The sequence below is a fragment of the Herpailurus yagouaroundi genome, unplaced genomic scaffold, assembly GCF_014898765.1.
Source record: "Herpailurus yagouaroundi ecotype Mexico unplaced genomic scaffold, PumYag 184, whole genome shotgun sequence".
Lineage (NCBI taxonomy): Eukaryota > Metazoa > Chordata > Mammalia > Carnivora > Felidae > Herpailurus > Herpailurus yagouaroundi.
Window position 1 is genome coordinate 39,213,822 of NW_024412415.1, and position 11,698 is coordinate 39,225,519.

Genomic DNA, 11,698 nt, shown 5'->3' on the forward strand with positions numbered 1-11,698 from the left:
GTTTTGGGGGAACTAATGAGTTTTCTGTCACTGAGGAGTACATAGAGAGTAGCCCGTAGGTGGGACTGCGAGAGCTTCCAGAAGGGCCCCCAGAGGGGTCCCTCCTGATGGGAGAGGACCCTACCGACCCTACCGAGGCAGGCTAGGTCCAAGGACCCAGAGGGGGCCCTGCAGGACGAGCCAAGAAAGTTGGTTTCACACAGGATAGAAATCAAACGCGAACCAGGCGGAAGTGAGAGCAGAGTTTAAGTGAATAGCGTAAGTGATGGCACACAGCTGAGGGCGTATCTGAGGGACTCAGAAAAGGAGGGAGTCTCTCCGCCACTTGGGGTTAGGGGTTTCTACTGGAAGGGGGTCCAGGATACACATTCCTTCAGGAATCCAGGGTAGGGTCTGATCAAAGGCGAGTGTCAGGTGAACAGTAGGTGTTTTTCCATAAATCACCAAAGGTAGGGGGGATTGATGCCAGTGTCGACCAAGGTTTGTTCAAAGCTACCGTCCTGGAACATGTTTGGGATCCAATTCTTCTTACATAGTATCAGGTGTTTGGGGGCCTGGGAAGAAACTTAGAGAATGATTAAGTTTCTTGTCTCCCCGTGGAGTGGGAACATAGCTTCTTTGGTTTACTCAGATGCAAAATATAGAGCATGAGCAAACTTAGGAGAGAAACAACCGAAATGGAGCCTTTTTAAAATGGAGTCCCTTCACTTTCTCTATCTCACTCCTTTGGGAAGATGGCCAGGAAGGGTATCTCCTCCCCAAATCTCTGCTGGCCCATCTGAGAGAGGGCTGGCAGGCTGGAGGGCTGGGGCGGTGGAGCCTGGGCATTGCCCAAATATCCTGCTCTCAGGACATGCCTCTCCTCTGGGCATCAGCAGTTGGACTTTGGCTTCCTCCCCAGTCTGGTTTCTATCCCAGCTCCTGTCACGACTCCACACATTCTCACAGCCAGGTGAAGGCAGGACTGCTAGGGAAAACCCCACTGCCCAGCATAGACCAGAGCACCGCAGTGCCCTCAGACTCCTCAGGGCTGGGCCTCACCTCCCTCTAGTGCCTCCTGGACCCAGGTGAGTGAGGGGCCTCCCCTCTCAAGGCCCAGACCTGCTGCTCCAGTGAAGCCTCTGGGGTCTGACCAATACACCTTGCCCCTCCTGTGCTGTGAGCCTCGCCTCTCTCTGGGAGAACTCCTTCACAGCCAGATTCTGGAAGGGTAAGCCTGCTTCAGGGACAGGCACTGATAGGGAAGGGGGTTCTGGGACACTGCACAGGGGAGGTAGTGGGGGCCAGAGGGACCCTCCTTCAGCTGAGGGTCTTGCAGGTGGGCCTGCTCTGGGTGTGAGGCAGGGGGAACCCATTCAAATGAGATGTAAATTACCTACAGTGCCCCAGCCTGTCCCACAGCCATCCCTTCCTCTTCCTCCTTTTTTTTTTTTTTAAATTTTTTTTCAACATTTATTTATTTTGGGGACAGAGAGAGACAGAGCAGGAACGGGGGAGGGACAGAGAGAGAGGGAGACACAGAATCAGAAGCAGGCTCCAGGCTCTGAGCCATCAGCCCAGAGCCTGACGCGGGGCTCGAACTCACGGACCGCGAGATCGTGACCTGGCTGAAGTCGGAGGCTTAACCGACTGCGCCACCCAGGCGCCCCCCTTCCTCTTCCTCCTGCCCCAGGGAGACCACGCTGGGTCTGAGCAGCCACCAAGGAGGCTCAGAGCTGGGTCAGCCTCTTCCCCTCAGCCCCTGTACCCTTAAGAGAGTTCTCTTCCCCCTGACAGCCTCAGTTTCCCCACACGAGCTATCTCCAAGAGCTTGTCTCAAGTGAACTGAGGCTGTCTGGCCAGGCCTTAGGGTGAGGTGGCCTAGGGGGTGGGGGGACCTTGGAGGCCAGAGAAAGCAGGAGGCAGTCTCAGTCCTAGGGCCTGACATCCCAACAATGTGGCCAGCCAGCCTCTGGGTCCAAGGTAGGGGTGGCCTCTGGGCCTGGGGGTAGGGGTGGGCAAGAGGTGGGGACAGCTTGTGCTCTAGGTATTCAAAGATCAGGATGGTGGGGGCTGTGCACCCCAAGTGCAGGCAGTAAGAGGGGCATCATACGCAGAGAATTTAAAAACAATAATAAAGTCTGTCTGCCTTTTATTTTCACCCTGTGCCGGCACTTTTAAACCAGGTCAGTGATAAAAGACTCCTCTCTGAAAGTCTTACTGATCAAAGTTCTAAACAATTGCTACAATTACTATTGAATTTTTATAATAAACAAAATAAGCTTCAGATTAGCACCTTTACTGCTTATTGAGGAATATTGTGTTCTACATAAACGTTCACTCAGAGAATTCCCTGTTACACACGCACGGACAAGCTGTAGGGTCCCCACTGCCCATTCCGGGCCATTCTGTCTCCAGGACAGTCCTGGACAGGACATGGTCCTATGTGTAAACAGTGGATTCCAAATACACCAGGATAGTCCAATGATTGTAAAGACGAAGAAACAGAACTTGAGTGCCTTCAATTCTGCCACTCTGTGACAGCTTGGAGGTTTTATTTCTGTTTAAATTTAAGCTAGTTAGGGGTGCCTGAGTGGCTTAGTCCATTGAGCATCCAACTTCAGCTCAGGTCATGACCTCAAGTTCTGGGAGTTCGAGCCCCACATCAGGCTCTGTGCTGACAGCTGAGCCTGCAGCCTGCTTCAGATTCTGTGTCTCCTTCTCTCTCTGCCTACTCCCTTGCTCATGTTCTGTCTCTCTCTGTCTCAAAAATAAATAAACGTTTAAAAAAATAATTAAAAAATAAAATTTAAACTAGTTAAATGGTGCAAAGTAAGAGAGGTAATAATTTTTGTCTGATAAATGCAAACTCTAGTTCATTATGAAATATATTCATTTCATTTCCTTATCATGTAGAGGAGGGAAGTATTAAAGAATGGTTCACTATGAGAGTCAGATATGCTTGATAGAGTCAAATTTCTTGAGCAGCTCTGCAGAAGGGAACCCAGCCACTTCTCCACCCTGGGGGACCTTGACCCCATGGGAGGGCAGGGAAGGTGTTCGGCCTCCCCAGACAGAGGAACTGCCCTCGCTGACATTCCCAGCCCAGCAGTGGGCACCACCCCCCATTCCAGCTTCACCTGTGGGTGAGAATCCTCAGTGTAGCCTGAAGCCACCTCGTTGCACCAAGTCAGAGGGGCAGGGAATGGAATGACCCCAGCTTAGCCGTGAGGGAGCTCTGATGAGAAGCAGAGGCCCCAAGTGTTCCAACCCCAGCCTGGGAGGACAGCCTGGAAGATGTTTAGGAAACTGACAGGTGCTCCCCAGCTTCAGCCTGCATCTCCCATCCTACCCCACTGTCTCCCCTGCATGATCGGAGGTGCATAAAATATGCCAGTGTGTCTTAAGCATTATTTTGAGCTGAAGATATTTGAGAATCAGCACATGCAGGAAGAGGTGCTTTTTTCTTAACTTCCCCTTATCTGCCTAAAATCAGAGCCTCCCAAAAGAATTCTAGCGTCATAGGGGGCGCCTGGGTGGCTCAGTGGGTTAAGAATTCCAGCGTCATAAACCCCCTCCCCAGGAGTTTTGCAACCAGAGAAGATTGACTCCTGTCACCTGTGACCAGGATAAGAAATCACCTAAACAGACATATCACAAAACGATCTTATCTCCCATCTATTGTAGAGGCCCATGTATCTTTCCTAAAAGTCATTTGTTTTCCCATAAAGTGTCATTTCTCCCTTCCCCCTTCCCTTATTGAGACGGGATCTAACATCTGACAAGGGGAAAATATATAGAGAACTCATGCAACTAAAGAGCAAAACAAAAAACAAACAATCCAACTAAAAATGGGCAAAAGAACCGAATAGAAATTTCTCCAAAGAAAACATCCAGATGGCCAACGGATACATCAAAAGATGCTCAACATCACTCATCATCAGGGAAATACAAATCAAAACCACAATGAGATATCACCTCACACCTGTTAGCATGACTGGCATCAAAAAAGACAAGAAATAATGAGTGTCGGCAAGGCTGTGGAGGAAAGGGAACCCTGGTGCACCATTGGTAGAAATGCAAACTGGTGTAGCCACCATGGAAAACAGTATGGAGGTTCCTCGAGAAATTAAAAAGAGCTGCCCTATGATTCAACAACCCCACTTCTAGGCATATATGTAAAGGAAAGGAAAACAGGATCTCAAGGACATGACTGTACTCCCGTGTTCATTGCAACATAATTCAGCACAGCCAAGACATGGAAACAGCGTAAGTGTCCATCGAGGGATAAATGGTACATATATGCCGTGGAATATTATTCAGCCACGAGGAAGAAGAAAATCTTCCATTTGCAACATGGATGGACCTTGATGGCATTATGCTGAGTGTCAGGCAGAGAAAGACAAATACTGTAATGTATCACTGGTATGTGATATGTGCAGAACTCATAGAAACAGAGAATACGGTGTTGGTTGCCAGGGGCTAGGAGGATGGGGGCGAGGGAGAGTTGTCAGTCCAACAGTACAAACTTTGAGTTATAAGATGAATAAGTTCTGGGGATCTAATGTGTAGCATGGTAATTATAGTCAATAATACCACATTATATAGTTGAAAGTTGCCAAGAGAGTACATCTTGACTGTTATCACCATGAAAAATAAATACTCATTCTATGACATGATGGAGGTGTTAGCTAACCTATGATGGTAATCATTTTGCAATACATAACTGTATTAAATCAACATGTACTACTTAAACTTACACAATATTGTATGTCAATTAAATCTCAAGAAAACTGGAAGACAAAATTGGGTGTAGGAGCCCCAAATTCTAGCTGCTTCTCTGAGCACATTTTCCATGAGCTCCTGCATTAGTGCATGAATAAACTTTATCTTTTCTCCTATTAATTTTTTAATCTGTCAGTTTAATTCACAGGTCCTCAATCACTGGATCTAAGTAGGTAGAGGAAAAGTTTGTCCTCCCCAACATGATTAAAATCAAAATAGTACTAGGTAACATTCATTGATCATGTACTATATGCCAGGCCCTGTCCTAAACCTTTATATGTGTTATCTAATTTAATCCACCTAATATCCCTTTGAGGTGGATGCTGTTGTTAGCCCCATTTAATAAAAACAAAAATTGGGCACCTAGCTGACTCAGTCGGTGGAGCATGTGACTCTTGATCTTGGGGTCATGAGTTCAGGACCCACACTGGGTGTAGAGCTCACTAAGGAAAGAAAGAGGAAGGAAGGAAAGAAGCAAGGAAGGAAGGAGAGGGGGAAGGAGGGAGGGAGAAAGAAATATAAAAATAAAAACAAAACTCAAGGCATAAAGAGGTTAACTTGCCCAAGGCACAGAGAATAAGCAGTGGAGCTGGGATTTGAACCAGTCATACCCAGAGCTCAAGCCTAAGGAGCTGGGGCCAGGCCACAGGTGCTGTGGGTCCTGCTTCTGGCTCTGCCACCGCTGGCTCTGTAACTTGGGACCTCAGTTTCCCTGTCTTCACAGTGGGGTAGTAATGTCCCTCCTAGCTCTGATAGTTCTCAGTCCCAAGACAGTGGGGCCGGCAAGGACGCCAGCTGGAGTGTGACCCATCTACATGGCCAGCAGAGATAATGTCGTACTACAGGAAGAAGCCATTGGCTGCAGAGGGAGGGGCTGGGCTGAAGCCCTAAGACTTGGGTGTTCTACCCACTTCTGCCACTGCCTTACCGTGGACCTTTGGACCAATTGCTTGTCCTTCTGAGTCTCAGTGCCTTCATATCTCATCTACTTGGTCTTTAGTCTTGAAGATCTGAAGACAGAGTGTAAACTATATAGAATATACTCAAAATGTAGAGTATCAGTGCATGAATTGTGAGTCCCAGTGATATGGTGACTGCACCTCAGCATCAACACATGAGGGTTGCCTAATTTGCATATTTATCAGACCTGCAGCCAGGTTTGAGGGGGTGGTGGAGCCTGCATATGTGCCAGTCCAATCAAGAGCAACACCTCATTTAACTAATTTGCATGTAGCCAATCATAGTGAAGACATGAATGGCAACTCCCTTAGAGGAACTGTAGTATGATAAAAAAATATTATATATGTAATTGGGGCTCCTGAGTGGCTCCTTTGGTTAAGTGTCTGACTCTTGATTCAGCTCTGGTCATGATCTCTCGGTTGGTAAGTTCAAGCCCCGCATCAGGCTCTGCACTGAGAGTGCGGAGCCTGCTTGGAATTCTCTCTCTCTCTCTCTCTCTCTCTCTCTCTCTCTGCCCCTGCCCCACTCTTGCTCTCTCTCTCTCTCTCTAAATAAATAAATAAGTAAACTTTAGAATTTATGCTAATGAGGTGACTTAGGGTGGGTGGCCCCCAAGATAGTTTCAGGATGGGGGCTGATCACCAGAAACGCCAAATATGTGATTTCAGCTCCACACCCACCCTGACCTGGGAGGAGGGAGAGAGGGCTGACTATTGGATTATAAAAACTCTTTTACAACGAGATTCAGAGAGCCTCCGAGTTGGTAAATACATGAAGGAGCAGGGTGGGCGGGTACTGTAGCTGCAGAGGGCACGGAAGCTCCGTGCCTTATCCCCATGCCTTGCCCCATGCGTGTCTTCCATTTGACTGTTTGTTTGTATCTTTTATAATAAGCTGGTAAGTGTAAGTAAAGTGTTTCCCTGAGTTCATTCTAGCAAATGACTGAAACTGGGGGGTGGGGCGATTGTGGGAACCCCGGAGTTTATAGTCAGCCCAGCAGAAGTGTGCGTAGCCCAGGCACCCCATTTGCAACTGGCATCTGAAGTGGGGCTAGTCTTGTGGGACTGAGCCCTTTAAGTTGTAAGATCTGAGGCTAACTCCAGGTAGACAGTGTCAGAATTAGGTTGACTTGCTGGACACCCAGTTAGAGAATTGGCTGTTGGCGTGGAAAAAACTACACACGGGAAACACTTACAAAAACGGAGTTCTCCGCTACAGAGTGTAAGAGCCATGCTGGGTGCATGCTGTCTCTCAGCAACATGCACAGAAAAGTTTGAAATAAAGGGCAAGTGTCCATCAGGAGGCTCTGCGTGCTGCCATGAAGAGCTTCAAACCAGAGCTGCTGCAGAATAACATTCGGGGAGCCAGCACTGTTGGCGAGAGAGCGCGTCTATACCAGTAAAGCAGACCACCACAGGCATCGCCTAGAGCCGTGGCCCGTTTACTTCTGCCCCGAAGCAATGCGTATGATTCTATATTAGGATCTTTTGTAATGTCTTTCTTTTCTTTTTTTAGTTTATTTTGAGAGAGAGAGAGAGTGCTCGTGCGCATGAGCAAGCAGGGGAGAAGCAGAGAGAGAGAGAGAGAAAATCCCAACCAGGCTCCCCTTGTCAGCTCGGAGCCCCATGCGGGGCTGGAACTCACAAACTGAAACTGGGATCGTGACCTGAGCTGAAATCAAGAGCCGGTCGCCCAGGCGTCCCTGTTTTAGGATTTTTTATGTTGAATAACCATATAATAAGTGTGAATAATTTGGAAATGCTACCCATCTTATCCTGGGTCCTCTGAAAAACCGAGTTGGATGCAAGGACTAAGGACTAAGGTGCTAACACTTTGGGAGAAGAAGGAAAGGGAGGGAGGCCAGGGGAGGTGGAATGCACTGTGTGATGTGTGACCGAGCTGACGGTATCCTCACAGTAAGCAAGCATGTCCCTCTGCATGGGGATGTGGCCAGAGGGTTACAAGGAGGAATGGCACCTTGGAGCAGTCCCAGGGGAGACAAACGAGGCAGAATTTACCTGCCCAGCTGCTCCCCATCTCCTATTTCTTGTTGGCCAAGTTTCACCTCAGTTGGAGTGAAATCACCCATTCTTAGGGGTTCGTCACCAAGTTCCTCGGTGGTGCGATCCGTGCCTTGTGATGTGGCATTTTCTCCTATTCTAAAAGCGGAGCGTCGCCCAGTGCTGGTGGTGTGCCGGACAAGAGGACCAAAGCCGATTGCTGAGTGAATCTGAGCAAATACTCAAGGTCTGCACCTGCAGATGCTCTTCTGTTTGGGATCCAAAGTTGCTTTGAAGCCCGGAGAATCAGTACAATGTGTTCACTGCATTGACACACTTTCTCCCTCTGTAAAATGAGGGAGCTGAGGATGACCTTCATGTCTCCCTACTCCAATTCTGGGGCGGGGGGGTAGGAAGGCCACCAGAGGCCCAGCACAGCTCACTCACACCTCCGCCTTCGGCTGCCTGTGACCACACCCCCACAAGCCATCTCCCAGCACAGCCCAATAACAGAACTCACATTCCCCAGTAACCACTTACTGTACGCCAGGGACCCGTAAGTGAATCAGATCCCGTCTCTACTGTTTGATTGCTAATAATAGCCGCCCCTAATATCATCTTTTATTGTAGCAACAGCTTTGTGTCTGGCGTATAAGCATGAACATACACACATGCATCTTGTTTAATCCTGCCCACAACCTTGAAGTTATGCATCATTTCCCCATGTTACAGATGGAAAAACTAAGGCTTGCACTTGATCTTAGCCAAAAGGCCGAGAAGCGATGGAAAAACTAAGGCTTGGATAATGCTCTGGGATTTGCCCAAGACCACGAAGGAGTAGGAGGAGCCTGATGTAGACTTAACCCATACTATAGTTTGAATATTATGGGGAAGTCAACTGAAGAACATACTAGAGGGATGCCCATTTTTCCTTAATCAGGCAGCTTTTCTCAATATACTCTAAAGTTGTTTGTGGCCAATGCCCCTGCACACACTTCAGGCTAAGGGTCCTGGGTGGCCTCCTGTCTGGGTATGAGTGTGTGTGTGTGAGTGCTTACCCCCTTCCTCTCCTCAGTGCAGCACAGCCTGATAGCTAGAGGGCTGAGCTTCGGCCCCCATTATGGGTCATCATCCAAGCAGAGCTCAGGAGCACACAACTCTTAGGCTGAACTTGTGCCATCAGGCTTTGGGGTCCTCTTGTCCTTTGCCCACACTTTGCAGCCCTCCTCCCTGGTGAGACGCTCCCTCCAGCAACTGGTCTGGAGCATCTGGCCACACCTGAGAAACAGAACCCAAATCACCCTGGTCTGGGGCTGGTGTTGTATGAAGAGTGCCTCTTCCAAACTCTATCAGGAAGTAGACACCTGGGGCACCACGGTCATTCCCCTCAAGGGAACAAACCGCCATGCTTAATAAGTGGAAAGATTTTTTAAGCCAGGAAGCCTGCTGCTCTAAATTTGCTAAAACTGGGTCAATATTTGGCTTCAATCCCGAGGACAAATATCAGTATGGAGAAAAGTTTTATAGTTGTCAGTGTTCTACAGACCAATGAATGTGGCCAATTACACGTTGTACAGATGGGCAGTGAACTGGGTGTTTGAAAATGTTACCTTTCATTTGTGTAGAAGCAAAAGACACATTTTTAGAAAGTATTTTCAGAAAGAGAAAAGTGGCACACTATAAAAATAAAATGGAAGAGATGAGCCTGATAGGTGGCGATCAACATTCCATAACAAAACCGCGTCTTGTTTGTTGAACAAGTTTTTGCCCACTTGCAATGCTCTGTGAGTGCTTTCCCCAAGTGGGGGTTCTCACTGAGGAGAGAGGGAGGGTTTGGGAATCTCTTTGGTCTCTCCTCTCCTTCCCCCCCAGGATCCCCCACCAATGTGAGGTCTGGTGCACTGGCCCACCTGGTCTCCTGTTCCTCCCCACCCACCCCACTGGCCATCCTTCCCGGGACAGGCAGTGATATGATGCATTCAGCACAGTGACTTGCCCAGGGCGAGCCTCTCTCCCACTTCCATTTCTTTCTGTTTTTTTTAAGCTTTTCAATGTTTATTTATTTTTGAGAGAGAGAGAGACAGAGACAGAGACAGAGTGCAAGTGGGGGAGGGGCAGGGAGAGAGGGAGACAGAATTCGAAGCAGGCCTCAGGCTCTGAGCTGTCAGTACAGAGCCCGATGCGGGCCTCGAACCCAAGGACTGAGAGATCATGACCTGAGCTGAAGTCAGATGCTTAACCGACTGAGCCACCCAGTCACCCCTCTCCCAACCCCATTTGGGTGCCTAGCGTATCCTGGCTTGAAGGTTGGGACCCGGGTCTAGACTGAAGGCCTCTGGGAAGGGAAGATGCTTGACTTGACTTTGTGGGTCATCTCTCTGGATCGGAAGAGGATCCATCTGGCCGGAGGAGCAACCTGGTAGTTGGTGGGTCCCATAAATACGTGCCAAGTCTTGGGGCTCATCCACCTCCACCTCCCCATTGGCAGTTCTGCACTTGCCCTGTGAGTATCCCCATACTGGAAGGACCGGATTTATTTATTAAATAAATAAAAAGAACATTATAATGGTTGAGAGAGAAATCGCGGAGAAAAGGAAAAAGCCTTCCTTTCTGCTTTTTGAACAGGAACGCTATAATTTCCCTTTGCACTTGGCCTGGCAAATTATGTAACCAATCGTGGATGCAGGTTGTGCTGGAGCCAGCTCTCACTGGCTCCCAGCTCCATGTTCAGTGACATCATGTTAGAAGCTTAAAAGGGCCATGGTGGTAAGAGTACAGAAATCAGGCAAATGCTGCAAAACAGGACTTTTTTTTTTTTTTTTTTTTTTTAAGAGCTGATTGTTAAACATTTACCAGCACACCATTACAGAGCATTAAATAACACTAGAAACTTCCTACTCTTGTACTGACTAAACCCAAAGGCCCAAACTTCTATGGAGACAGTGTGGAGCCCTGGAAGGAAGGCCAGGGAAGAAAGCCAGGGACTGACCCAAACCACTTCACCACTGTTACCAGGATGAGGAAACAAGCTCAGAGAGGTAATGGGACTCCCCCACGACCACACAGCAGGACAACTGCTGAGCTTACATTTGGATCCAAAGTCCTGGCTCTTCGGAGAGGCTCTTTAGAGCTGCATGTCTCCTGTCCCTGCACAGCACCTAGCGCAGGGTCTGAACTTCGGGAATAACTAGGACCAAAGTGCTCGGGAGGAGCAGGCAGGAGGGGAGCTGGGGGAAGGACCCAGAAGTCCCAACCCTGCAGTTTTGTCCTCTTCCAGGACCTTCACAGCCTGAGGCAGAGGCCTGTACAAATGAGCAGCAGGACAGAACGTTCCAGCAGCCAGTGACTACATCAGAGGCACAAATATTTGCTAAGCCCAGGGGCCTCCCAGACATTCTGGCAGGATTGGGGAAAGCAAGTGTATGGAGCCTCTCCCTGTGGGGCCAGGAAATCCAGAGAAGGTAAGAGCCCCTTGAAGAGGTGTCCCCTGACCCCATTCTCTTTGTCACGTTTGTATACTAGGCTCTCACACCCGTAAGCACGTAAAGTCCTATCACAAAGCACCTTCTCAGCCGTGAGCAGAACAGAGAGCTGACCCCCCCTTTTACAGATGAGGAAAGCCAGGCCCACACAGGGAACAGACTGTGTGAAAGGGCTGGGAAACGGGAGAGCCTGAAGTGGAGACAGGACCAGAAAGCTAACACCCAGCACCAACACTCTCCCATCCTGCACTGGGTCTGCTGCCCCCTTCCTCAAGAACTTCCCTTAAGCCTTGGACTAGTTGGATCCTTAAGCTTGGACTAGTTGGTAGTCCCTGACCGACTGCCAGACCATCTTCTCTGGTCAGACCTCCCGTACCCTTGTTTCTTCTCCTCTCTTCTTACCTCCCAGCTCCGGGAGCCCTTGCAGCCCCACACTCTCCCCCAGTCTTGCCCTTCCTGCCTTGCCTAGCTCAGACCTCCAGTCCGGGAAGC

The 11,698-nt window shown here is 49.0% G+C and overlaps 1 long non-coding RNA gene across 1 annotated transcript; it reads right to left on the bottom strand.

Moving 5' to 3' along the window:
- Positions 1 to 229: 229 nt before the first annotated feature.
- LOC121042008 (uncharacterized) lies at positions 230 to 11,075 on the bottom strand. Its single transcript, XR_005795942.1, has 2 exons — positions 10,812 to 11,075; positions 230 to 565 (listed from the first exon to the last, which is right to left on the bottom strand). It is a non-coding gene; the product is annotated as an uncharacterized LOC121042008 (long non-coding RNA).
- Positions 11,076 to 11,698: the final 623 nt, after the last annotated feature.